This window comes from Triturus cristatus, chromosome 3_2 (assembly GCF_964204655.1).
Source record: "Triturus cristatus chromosome 3_2, aTriCri1.1, whole genome shotgun sequence".
NCBI classification, from domain to species: domain Eukaryota; kingdom Metazoa; phylum Chordata; class Amphibia; order Caudata; family Salamandridae; genus Triturus; species Triturus cristatus.
Window position 1 is genome coordinate 88,179,024 of NC_140584.1, and position 13,171 is coordinate 88,192,194.

General features: G+C 42.7%; 1 protein-coding gene across 1 annotated transcript in view; it reads left to right on the forward strand.

The window, feature by feature from the left end:
* LOC146856853 (ropporin-1-like) overlaps positions 1 to 13,171 on the forward strand; it is a 243,596-nt gene that overhangs the window by 65,760 nt on the left and 164,665 nt on the right. The gene's annotated exons all lie outside the window — the stretch shown is intronic.

The following is a 13,171-nucleotide window of genomic DNA, read 5'->3' on the forward strand; positions in this document are numbered from 1 at the left end:
TATTTTGGCCCTGGTGTCACACAAATTTAGCTTGTGCAGATGTCTGAGACACTGCAAGATCGAAGACCTGCCCTGTGACCAAATGGGCTCCCATAGTTGGCAGAGTACTACTGCCCCTGTTGTCGGTTTAGCATATAAAGCAGTGGTGGCATCATACTGTGGTTTGTGAACCTATATAGATGACCAGTCCTTCTAATGCATATCAGTGTGGCTTACTACCCCTGCCCAATAAATCCAAGAACCTTGCGCTCACATCCCAATTTTATTTTAAGCGCATGTCATGTATACTTTGTGTCCAGTACATGTGTGGTAGTAAGGCTCTGTGTGCATATGAGTCTGAGTACTGAAGCCAGTGGGATCCATTTTGGATGCCCCTGATTTAGCACAGTACATGATGAAGGATAAAGACAGCTCCCACAGAGAATTTGTATTTATTTAATAGATGCTGTCGGCATTTGTCTTTTGAACAAAGACTATACAGAAATGCTAAATATATTATACAGAATGATATGAAAATATGAATAAGTAAAAAATATTTACAAACAAAAATATTACACACACAGACCTTCATGAGTTCTGACTCAGTTCCTGTACATACAGATATTTATGTGAATGTCACTTAGTTATTTCCTACCTGGTCATGATTTCTCAGCCTTTTTCTCTGAGTTCCCAGGGTTTAACAAGAAACTTTTCCATTCACTTGGCTATGTCTTCATAGATATCACTCAGGTGGAAAAAGATGCGATTCTCGTCACTGTCTAGTTTCACTCTGTCAAGCAAATGTTTGAAGGTGTAGCCTCTGACCCTAGTGTAGAAGGGACAGTTCAGCAGAAAGTGGCTCAGGTCTTCAGTTTCCCCACATAAGCAGGTGTCAGAGCTTGGTTGCTTCTTTTACTTAAGGAGCATATTAGGAGGTAGCATGCCACTTTTTGATAGAGCAAAAAGTCTCCTTTCTGTTTAGTTTAACAGGCTTGTTACATAAGGCTGAACAACTGGAGATGAGTCAATAAGACGTTCTTGTCTACTGGCCCCAAGGACGTAAGAGCTTTCAGTGTCCTTTCTGTTGCTAGTGTGGTAAATCTTTTGTTGATTGTCTTGCTCATCTGTTTTGTTGACAGTATTTTAAGAGCTGGATTTGCTGATGATATATTTAGACCTATTCTCTTACTTTCTTTATTCCAACATATTGCAAAGATTGTTTTGTGGCTGAGTTTAAAATGTTCTCTCCTGGCTTTGTTGACTAGCTTGTTTCCTGCCACTTTTAGCCTTCTCATACAATATTTTTGAGGTAGTTTGGCATCCTCTCTGAATTGAGACGTAGCTGACATCTATGTCCATGGGCATTGGTTGAAAACCTGATGGTAATAGTAGCAAAGAATTCCAAAACTTTCTGTCGTTGGTCACTATTTTTGATGTTAATTTGTCCAGTTCTTATAGTTCCGCACGATAGGCTATTTAGCTTCCTGCTTTCTACTGGACAAACCGATCAATATTTTGCGAGAATTAATTTACATGGGGATGTGACATTTTACAGATGGCACTTAGAGTTGGTACTGATTTGTCTATGACTGTCTGAATATGTGTATATTCCATTAAAGGTTGGTGGAAATCAACAGTACTGGGTATGTAAATGTTTTTTCTTCTTCCATTCGTATGTTATTGATTTTGAAGATATCTCAAGAACTTCTATTTTTTTGTAATAAACATGACTTTGTTTCTTCTGTGTTCATTTTTAAACCATTTTCTTGGCAATATTTTTCTAATGTGCTTGGAGACCTGCCGTACAATATGGCATGGATGTGAAAGCCCTCAAATGCTGGGACGTCATTCTTTGCCTTCAAGACTTCGCTGAATAGATTGTTTTTGTATAGTGAGAAAGTAAGGATGGAAGCAAACATTCTTGTTTCACTCCACTTACTGTACCAAATATTTTGCTAAAATTGCCTTTTTGATTAAGCCTAACCCGTGAATATTACAGCATTTCTACAACAGAAGTCCTGGATCAAGCCACAACTTATTCAGCTTTTTTTCATAGCATAGGCAGAGCTATTCGGTCAAAGGCTGCTGTGAAGTCAAAGTGCACCGACATAAATTAACATTTTATTTTTTGCTGTGCTTTCTTTGTGTATAATTTATGGGAATGTTTAAATTTGATCCACTGTGATCCACTGTGGACAAGAATCCTCTAAGCCCACCCTCACCTTGGATTGGGGTTAGCTTTTTATCATTTCAAACCCATGAGTATAGGTTTGCAGGAGTAAATGTAAATGTAAAATGTAAATGTAAATGTAAAGAAGAGAAGTGTGGCTCAATGGTTAGAGCGGCAAACCCTGATGCAGAGTTCTGGTCCGGGACCAGAGTTCAATCCCCCGCCTTGGCGGGTCTTGGATTCAATTTCCTCGGACCTGTTAATTCTCGCCTTGGTGCCTATTCTAATCATGGGTCCCACGCTGCAACTCTGGGCAATAGCTTGCTTAATCTCCACAACGGCTCCAGCAGCGCTGGGATGCCTGGCTTCACCATGGGGGTGCCCAGAAGTGGACATTTCACAGGGAAAGGCCAGGAAGGGTTGCACAGCGGTATGAGTAAAAAGCGCCAGGATACCCCCGTTGGGGGTGGCAGTGTGCTATATAAGTACATACACATTTACATTGTTTGTTTATTTCATATTTTAACTTGGCGAGCAGCTTGACTGTGTCTGAACTGTTTTGCCGCTCGTTGATGTTTAATTCCATGTCCTCGCTCCATCTTATTCCTATGTACCAAGGCATTCTCATTCACTGCTCGGGTTGTGGCTTTCCTTAGTTTAGTTAGAGATGTTCCCTTTAAAGTCCAGTAATAATGCACTGCCATCATTTTCCATCTTCCATATGATTCTTGGATATACAAATCTCGTCCAGTCCTCCTATTTGACAAGGACGCAGTCAATAACGTTTTGGGCCTCTCTTGCATTGTATGTTTGGATCTTGAGGTCTGTATTTTCATATGAGTTTCTGGTCAAGGTAAGGCCTTCTTTTCTGAAAACGCTTTGCATCGTTTTGCTTTTGATATCAGGTTTTGAGAATTATTGCCAAATAGATGGAGTGCCAAAGGCTGACTTTATTTCTATATTTTTCTCTACGTCAAATCCAGATTTACCCATTTTGCAGTTGAAATCTCCACAGACAAAAATGATTGGTTTTGACTAAGCAGGGCTCAATGATGCTTTGCTGATACAAGTGAGCAGGTTTATAAAGTCATCCAGTTTCTGTGGTTGCGCAACAATGTTTATTAGATGTAGTATGAACTTGTATAGTATTGCAATGTCTCACATCCGTATGTTCTCATGTAGAATGGCCTATGCTTTAAAATCTGCATAATTTTAACTTCAGCAAGATATTTGGAGACCTGCGTTGCTTCTAGGCTTGCAGACGCTTTGAGCATTTTAATTGGTTTATGTAGCCCGGAAATTCCCATTCTGAGATTAGTCAAGTTTCTTGTAAGGCTAGGATTTCGTAGCTTGTTAGGAATTTTAGCACGTCTTTATCCCTTACTTTTTGGAGCACGTCAACAACATTCCATGAAAAAATTGTGATCTTTTTCCCCCATTTCCAGAGCTCACTTCCAGTTTTACAGGAGTCCGTTTCTAGTTTCTAGTCAATGTAGATTTGATGATTTTATTATCACTAGTACTGAGCATGAATTTTATTTTGAAGTGAACATCTACCTCCTATTTCCTTGCCCTTTAATCATTGGAACTGAGCTATGTAGGTTTCCAGCAACTGCTGGTATAATAGTCTCCTTTGTTCTTTCTTTATCAAGTTCTAGTTCTTGGTTTGCCATGGAGATGTTTTCGACGTCTTGTTTTTTTTCTCTCCTTATCCCACATCCTACATGCATGTTTAGTCGGTCCATCATTCATATGCTCTTCCAGCCTTACATGTGTTGTTTTGTTGCTTTTTCCAATTTTTATCCTGCTCTCAGTACATAGGTTTGTAAGTGGGGCTGATTTCATCATGAACTCAACCAAGCTTGACATTCAAGTGCCCACGAGGATCTCATCCTTCTATTTACCGGTGCCTGTGTTATATAATTTCACCAGCTGTAGTTCGTTAATTTGGAGTGTCCCTTCCCCTAGTTACTCTGTTAGCCATTTGTATTTTTGAGTGACAGTTTTCCTTCCTTTAACAGACATTGTTTGTATGTTTATTATAGTGAAGTTTTGGGGATCTTCCAGCCACTTTTTAACTGTGGTATCTTCTCTTTTCTGATATGTATTAGCTTACATTGTCCAGTTCCTGTCTTTTGTTGATTTCTGGCCATTGTGTTAGATGGACTGAATCGCTGACATGGACTCGGGCTCATTTCTTGATTTTTCATAAGCAGCCTCACCTTTTAAGTACCCCATTATCTTGCTGACATGCTGATCAAAATATTGTTCCGACAGTTTGTGCCATTTTAGTTTTTGTTGTAAGTCCTTGTTGAATTCATTTCTTTTTTCCATACCTCTATTTTCCCAGTCTTTGGGGTTTATCATTTGTTTTGCACGATATATTTAACATGCAAATTCTATTCGAAGTATATGGTCTTTCTTTCTCTTCTTCTGGTTAGGGCTGATTCATTTTGCGTTGTCCTCACAGCGTTGACTCTGCCGTAACTTACATTAGGTTCCTTACTACTTCACTGAGTTTTGTCAGTGTTGGAATCAGCTCTGAAAATATACAGTAGGATAACTCCGTATGATGGTTCTGTCTATTTATTATTCACTCCGTTTAATTTTCAGGTCTGTCCCTTTGTTATACTGAGGTGCATGTTGTTCCTATGTTTTGTTCTGAAGTTTACAATTTGCTTCTTCTGTAGTACAACTTGTTTCAACACTGTAGACCACAATTTTCTGCCTTGAATTCCTCTTCAAGCTGCTCCTTGATCACTTTTTCTAGCTCTTCACTTTGAAAATAGGAGATGCTAAGTCGTTTTTGTGTTTAGTTTTTCCTCCTTGCGATACTCAATTCCTTTTTATTTCATTTGACAACTACTGCTGTATTTTAATCTCATTTACCTTCTCTTGGGCTATCTCTTTGACATGATGAGTCCATTGATTTAATTTATTATACTCTATTTCATTGTTTCATGTGTCTGGGAGGCATTTGTTATGTGTTGCTTAGAGAAATGTAACCTCTCCTTCCTACCCATGCTTGCTGCCATTACTCTATTCTGGACAGGATTTGCCTTGTTGGGTGTCTGTCCTCCGACCACGGGGTCTAAAATTTGTTTCACATTGCCTTTCGCATTCTATTCATTTATTGTTCCCGTATTGCTCTTATCTCTTTCACACTTTGCTCCTTGGTTTTGACGTGGTTAGCTTTTTTCTGATTGGATTTCCTGGTTGCTGGTAAGTCCCTTGTAACTTTCACACCCTGTCATTTTGTCCATGAAGTTCAGTTTCATCGATGTTTTGCCTCTGTTATTATGTCCCTGCCCTCCATGTGATTTATGAAGCATCATTTTCCTAGCAGAGAGCCATTTAGAAGCTCTTATTTCCACCAACGAAGAACATTTTTCAAGTATCTATTTTAAGTATTTTTTATGTGAACCTCCAGAGTCAACTGTAAATTACAGTTGAGTAAAAGCTGTGATTATTAGGTCTTGCCTGGCGTTAGCAGCGTGCATGCGCTGCCCTAGTCATGCGAGGACTTCCTGGAATCGATACGATTCCAGAAGCTCGTTTTCTGCTCCGCCCATGTTTTGCATTGGTGCGCGTCATTTTGCATCACCAATTATGCAAAACCGGGTGTTATGATTGTCCAGAAGGCTTTTTAGTCACTCCTGGTTACCACCCTGTCCACTTTTTTCCCCGCCCAGGTGGACTGGATCTTTTACTGGCGGCGTGACACTCTCTCCTTCATTAGTCATTGTAGGTACTTTTTTTGTTCATTAAGGAGAAAGCCACAATGGCGACAGCTTGTTTTTTAAGCCGTGTTCACACGGAGAGAAGAGGAAACTTCTGCTTTGTGAACTGAACGCCAGCGTTACCCTGATATCGAGACCAGGCCATTCTTTTAGGATGCATAATATGTCTCGTTCCTCAGAGTTGGTCGCTTTTTTCTGTGCGACCTGTTATTGTCCGTCGACAATATGTAAGTGCTAATTTATCGATCTTGAAGCCTAGGTGGGTGTGGCTTACTCGCACTTCTGTCGATGGGATCTTCATTGTTATTAGACATCCTGGGGAATAGCGGGATAATACAGCCGCTTGGTTGTGTGCGCCCTTTTGTTTACTATTTGGTCTATAAATAAAGTTTTTCACAAACTGATCCCTCTTTTTGGGGGGGTACTCATTTGCCTACCGCCCGCTCCGTCGTTGACGTGGGATTTTACGGCGCCTTACAGCAGCAGAAGTTTATTTATATGGCGTGTACACAACACCGGCACCCTTGAACTTTCAATTGCGAACACGGACGGGTAAGTACCGCAGGGAGGGCTGCAGAATTTAGGAGGTCACGATCCGCGCTGTACCCGTTTCAGCTAATGTGCTCCTTAATATCGATGTGTAGTACTACCACATATTTGGAGACATGCGCTTTAAAACATTATTGCCTGTTTTTTCTTTAAATGGTAACGAGTATATACGGGTGACTATCACCGGGGGTGTGGGGGGGAGGCTGCTGCACTTAGGAGGTCACTGTCCGCGCTTTACCCCTTACTGTCAATGTGGTTTTTATATTGATTTAAAGTGCTAACGCATATTTGGCGACAAGCGCTATAACACAGCATTGTTCGGTTTTAAGTGATAACAAGTGCACAATTTATGTTGTATCAAGATGCTACTTCTGCCTATCTTGTTTTGTGTTGTGACCTAGCCATTGCAAAAACTATGCGTTAGGAGGGAGGAGGAGTGTTTGTGCATATACCAGTGCTTAGTGGGAGGCTCCTCATTGTGTCATAGGGTTCTTGGGGACTTACCATGGTATGTGTTTTGACTTGGCGTTGGCTTTATTTTGGTTATCTCGGTTTAAGGATGGGCCTCCGCCTGCAATGTTTACACTTGTTACAAATTAATTTGTCATGTTTCCCTTAATGGAGGGAACATTCTTTAATGTTTGGATGCTTTCCCTTAATGGAGGGAACATTCTTTAATGTCTGGATGCTGCATACATGCGGCTGTTTGACTCACTACAAGAGTGCAGGGGCACAGTCAAAATATCAGTTACCATTGATTGGGTGCTATCATAGTATAATGATTGTTCTACTCAGGTTCTACGTCTGCTCCAGATGATCTTCCAGGTGGAAAACTGAGGTTGAGACACAGCTGTGGAATACAAATGTCTTCAACATTCATTGTGGATCTATCATAATTTCTTCACTGTTTTCATTATTCCTTCTGCAAGGGTGGCTGACTTCTTTATCTTGGTCGGCCACAGCTTAATTTGGTTGAGCTTGATCTCAAAGTCCACTATTCCCTCTTTCATAGCATTTATTTAAGTGTAGACTTTCCCAAAGGCGGTAACAAAGCTCCTCTCCATTTGTTAAACTGGGTAAGGCATCCACATGCTTTTAACTTGGGAAGAGAATCTCTCCTGGAAAAATGTTTCTGCTGAGGTGTACCCTGCCCTGTTTTCAACAAGGGAACACAGGGCTCCAGCTATCTCTCTGGTTATATTTTACCCATAGTGCCTGCGATCAATAGTCTCCCGTGCGGCAGTATGAGGAATTTTTCTGCATTCTTTCTCTGTGGGATAGGTCTGTGGGAAAGGTCTGTGGGTAGGTCGACATAGGTGTGTGTGAGATGGTTCCCAAGTGCTACAATCACTGCCCCTTCCACTAATGTTGGGCACTGATTTCTTCTGAGGACCCATCCTCCCCTTTGACCTAGTCAGCTCATGCGGGTGCCTAGGCACAGCCACAAAGTGCATAATTTACCACCTCTGAAGCTGTGTCAAAACTATGAAGTCTGCCTGTAGCCCTCTGCCTCCTGAGTAATGTACCTCCATTCACACCAGTCCCATCCTCAGATACCACATATCAGAGGAGCAGAAGCTGCCATCATGGGACCAGGGAGCAAAGGAATAGTCACAGTGTTCACTAACTGGTTTGTGCCCCTGTGTAGTCATAAGCCTCCAGCAATCCATTTCACTCCCACCTCACGGAGGTCAGTCTGAGCATAGGTAGGCCTCCAGTCGGGTGGCCATTAGAGGCTTTTATTGGTCCTTCAGCTTCGATCCAATGGGGTTGGTCCCCCATTTCAGAGCTTGATCTTGAGCAGTGGTGCTTAATCTGTGGTCCGGGACCCCTCGGGACATGTGATGCTTACTCAGGGAGTTGAGAACATTAAATATGATCAGATTGCTAAGGTGCATATAAATAAAGTAGCAACATGTAAAAATGAGAAAAATCAAAATGTTCTGTAAATGTGTAGGAATTTGAAATTTGAGGCTAAAAATTAAGTTGGTATCTAGAGATTGATTTGTGGAAGCAATACAAGTGTATCAGATAGAATATAGTATGGATGATGGGTGGCCTAAATTGAATTAACATTTATATATTTTTAGGTCTCGGCTGGCGTGGGCTGAGCACATGCGCAGTCTCGCTGGCGAGATTTAATGCTTTTAAGTATTTTCTGTAAAGGCCCCGCCCCTCTTTTCCATTGGCTGGCGTCACCATTTATGCTAAACGGTGGCCAGCCAATGGAAAAGAGCTGGTAGTGATGTTTTTGTTTGGATTTTTGAGCCGTCCCATTTGGACGGGTTCGTCTGACTTCCGTGAAAGCTTTCTTATCTTTATGGGGCCATGTGTTTCAAACACATGGCCCCATAAAGACAAGAAAGCTTTCTGAACGGACCGTGCTTGTTTTCCACTGGAAACTGCTGCTCTTTTCTGACGGGGCCTTTCTTAGGAATCTGTAAAATGATGACGAGTGGAAGGCGAAGCCGTGCCGTGGATTATGGGGGCAGAGGGCATTCTAATGTTGATTTATCAGTAATTGTCTCGGGGCATTCACGGAGCAAACGAAAGCGGAAATGTCCGCTCATTGTTTCCCTCCGCACTCTAGACTGACATCCAGGCTGACTAAAAAATACTGTTTTGGCAGATGAGAAAATGAAAGCATGTTGTTGTGACGTGATCTGCCCAGGATCAACCAAGTTGGCTAAGTGATAAAGCCAGGTTTAGACTTTAAGGGCCTTTACCTCAGAAGTGTAAATGCTGAGCACCTCTTCCTAGTGAGATGTTTTGGGTACCTTTGGGGCTTCACAGGGCGAGTTAAATGTATACAACAGTAGGGCACAGTTTGCCATGCACTGAAGCGGTCTCCATCTCTGAATGCTCTGGTGCAGCTCTATTTCTTAAGGGCGCAGCCTCTGAGAGGCCCATGTGACTGTCAGTTATAGCCCAGACTGGAGAAGGCAGCGGTCTGCTCTGAAGCTGGTCTCCAGGGGCCCTTGATGGATTGTGCGATCCCCAGAAACTGAAACCAGTCCGGCCTCCTCTCAACACGCTGCTGATCCCCGCGCACCAGTGTATCCAAAATGATATCTCGTGCTAAACAAGCGTCCGGAGCCATTCATCTCGACCATACCTGCATCCGAGAAGAGGCGGCTTGGCAACTTCTGAGCTTGCTTGCTCAACCAGGCCCCATGGGGGGCTCTCCTGACACCGCAGACCTGCGTTGTCATTTCGATCGTACACTTGCGAACTCGGCAAAACCCTGGCATCTACGGATCCTGGGCCGACCTTCAGCAAGCGTGATCTGGGCCAACGCCCAGGGCGGCAACCTCCAGAGCGGTGCAGGGTCTGTCTGCAGCAGTGTCCCTCCGAATTATCCAACTACATTTGTTTGAACCGTTTCTGAAGCCTGATTGCATCCACATTTGCCTTTTTCTTTCTTTTTATGGTACAACTTAAACTTTCCCTTCCCTGCAAATGTTTGACACACAGACCCATTAAAGTTGGTTCCGCCCTGAGCGCTGTCCGAGCAAAGGCCAGCTATAACCTCCCCCACTTGCATCAGGCCCCCGATCGAAGGAAATATTAAAACCCTAGGAGACATTTAAACCCAAATGGCTTAGTCTGAGGTATTAAAGCAACAAAACAGAAAAACATAACAGAGTAAAAGTCAGTTAACAATGTGGACACCGAAAAATATGTATTCGTAATACTCTCGGCTGTATCCGATGCTGTATTTCAGAGAGGCTGGCATGAGAATAATAGTCCTCAAGGTAAAATAATGCGCGGTATGAGGGCCTCGCCTAACTGATAGGTTTCAAGCATTCGTCCAATAGTCTGTCATATCTCTGGTCATGAGTGTGAATTGTACTTTCGTGAGCTTTCTTTGCTCACCACGATCTGTTTCATTCTACGCTGCCTGGTCTTATTGGATCTCATAGAAATTGTTTGTGTATTACCCAGACTAAGTGCGATTGCAACAACCTACTATTACTTTATCGTACTTGGTAGGATGAAGGTCTGCTTCTCCCTGTGAAAGGTTGATGGTGAGTTTAGGGGGTTTTGTTGGCTGGCTGTGGGTGTCTGAGCAAGGGGTGTGGGAAGGGTGGACAGGAGTGTTAATATGGAAAAAGTTGATGCTAATGTGAACAAGCATTAAAAATGCAATAGGTCTCGCCTATCATTAAGTTAAAGTGATTTGCTTTGCTATACAATACCATTAGCAAAGCCGATGGCTTTAACTTAATTAAAGGCGAGACCTATTGCATTTACAATGCTTGTTTAATATTTGTTTGTGAAATAAATAAAATATTCCTTCATTTGTGTATTTGTTTTATGAATGCTTGTGGTTCCCCAGATTTCAACAATGATTCAATGGGGGTCTCCAGATTCTAGGAATCATTTATTGGCTGTATATTAGTCACCACTCACCTCTACCAGTCCCATGGTTGTCATAAGCATCTACCTTTACTCATCCTGTCATGATCACCTTGCTGCCAAAACCAAATGGTCTCCAAGACAGCCATTAGTTCTGCTTGGGTTGAGCATGAATGAATGACGTTACAACGCATACATTTACAACGCATACATTTACAACGCAGTTTTTACATCGCAACATCCTTTACAATGCATTCTTTTACATCATTTGCCATTACATAGCATTTTCAGAAACTACCTTTACAATGCATTCCATTACATCGCATTATACCTTTACAACGCATACCATTACAATGCATACATTTACATCGCATTTAAGGTAAGTGTTGGATACTATAGGGGTTATAATTACTATTCTAACTCCAGTGAGTGCAACAGTAGGGTAAGTGTTGGATAGTGTAGGGGTAAAAATTACTATTCTAGCTCCAGTGAGTGCAACAGTAGGGTAAGTGTTGGATAGTGTAGGCGTATAAATTACTATTCTAACTCCAGTGAGTGCAACAGTTGGATAAGTGTTGGATAGTGTAAGGGTACTATGCGTTGTAATGGTATGCATTGTAATGACTTGCGATGTAATGCCTGCGTTGTATTTACATGCGTTGTAATGACATGCGTTGTAGTGACATGCGATGTAATAGCTGCGCTGTAATGAAATGCGATGTAAAGGATGTTGCGATGTAATGACTGCTATGTAAAGGTAGTGCGATGTAATGACTGTGTTGTAAAGGTTGTTTCCCATGGAGCATGCCACACAAGTGCATGCATCTCTTCATACATAACACCACGAGGGGTACAATTGAATGGGCTCTCTGTTGACCCTCGCCTCACTCGCCAAGATTCCTAAATAGGAGAGAACATGGGATACCTTCTTCGTGGAGCATCAGACATCAGAGTCTTGGGTGGCCATCTTGATCAGCTCTTAGCTATGACCTGTCATTCAGATTTTTTAGATTTGTTAAAGAGAAACATCCCCTTTTCCAAATTCAATGGTATTTTGAAAGATCACTGATTTTGGTAACCTTTATACCATTTGAAGCCTTTGAACATTATGCTTGTCGGCCCCAGATCACATGAGCTACTGGGTTCAACTGTGGTTGTTGTGTCTGTTTGCCTTTGGAGTCCTGGGGTCTGTCTCACTATGGCTCTGCAGACTGGACCAAGTACACCCTTTCCACACTGCCAGGGTAGTGAGGAGAGAAAAGGATGTCCAGGGAGGAAGTGTTTGGAACAACAGCTCAGAACTCAACAGTCAACTAAGAGACCCAATTAGGTAATGCCCAGTCAAGTGCTTATCTTTACTTAAAATGGCAGCACTTTAATGTCACAAACTAGAATACCACCCAGTTCAATACAGGTGCAGTTTGAGGATTGCGATCTCGTTTCGTTTATAAACCCCAGCAAGATGCAGCCCCCACCCCTTGGGCCCTCGAGCCTCTCTCAAATTTGTAAAGTCTATGGTCCTGGTCAAGTGGGCATGCCATTAATCAACCACGGGTGTAGTTTGCTCAGGATTGCTTCACTAGCATGTGTAACATGTCCACCAAGGGTAAATGCAGGCAGACGTCCACTGTTCATCCAGCAGATCCCTCTGAATGCTCGTTCATTCACTCTGTTTTCAATTGGGCCTTCTCCTACCTGCCAACTCACACAGGGCCACGGTGTGACACAGATATTGGCTCCCATAACAAGGTCACCCGGCGAGGGCCAATATCACACTGTGGCAGGGAAAACGAGCTGAATACCTCTGTAAATAGTGGTGTTGAAGCTCGTTTTGCGAGGCTTTGAACTGCCGACCTCCATTAAGGGTTGTGAAAACACCCCAGGACATCGTACTAGCCTCAGCAAGGTTTTTGTTTGGGGGTGGGAGGGGTCTTGGGGGTGGGGTGGGTTTCAAAAGTGCCTCCTAGGTACTTCTTGGCACGAGGCCCCCGCCCCCTTCAAGGCGCCACCCTGTGAGATTGTTCTTCAAGTTGGCAGATATACCTTTTTACCTGTTCGGTGAAGCCGCCACTATTGTGGCACTACACTTTTGAAGATACCAATCTTGTAGCAGAACCTAGCCAGTAAAGTATCTGGAGGAGCAGGACAAGGCACCAATGTTCCCCAAGGAAGGAACAACGGAGCAGAGGAATAATAGCAGGTTTGTCTTTCCGCAATACTTCGAATCTACAGAGAGAAGAAAAGAAGTATCTGATCTACTGGAGCTTTCTATAGCCACAGCCTCCTGCCTCTCCCAGCCGAAGAAATGTTTAATGAGAAAAAAGATTGCATCCGAATGTGGGACTTGGGACTGTGCTGAAGCAACATAGTCATC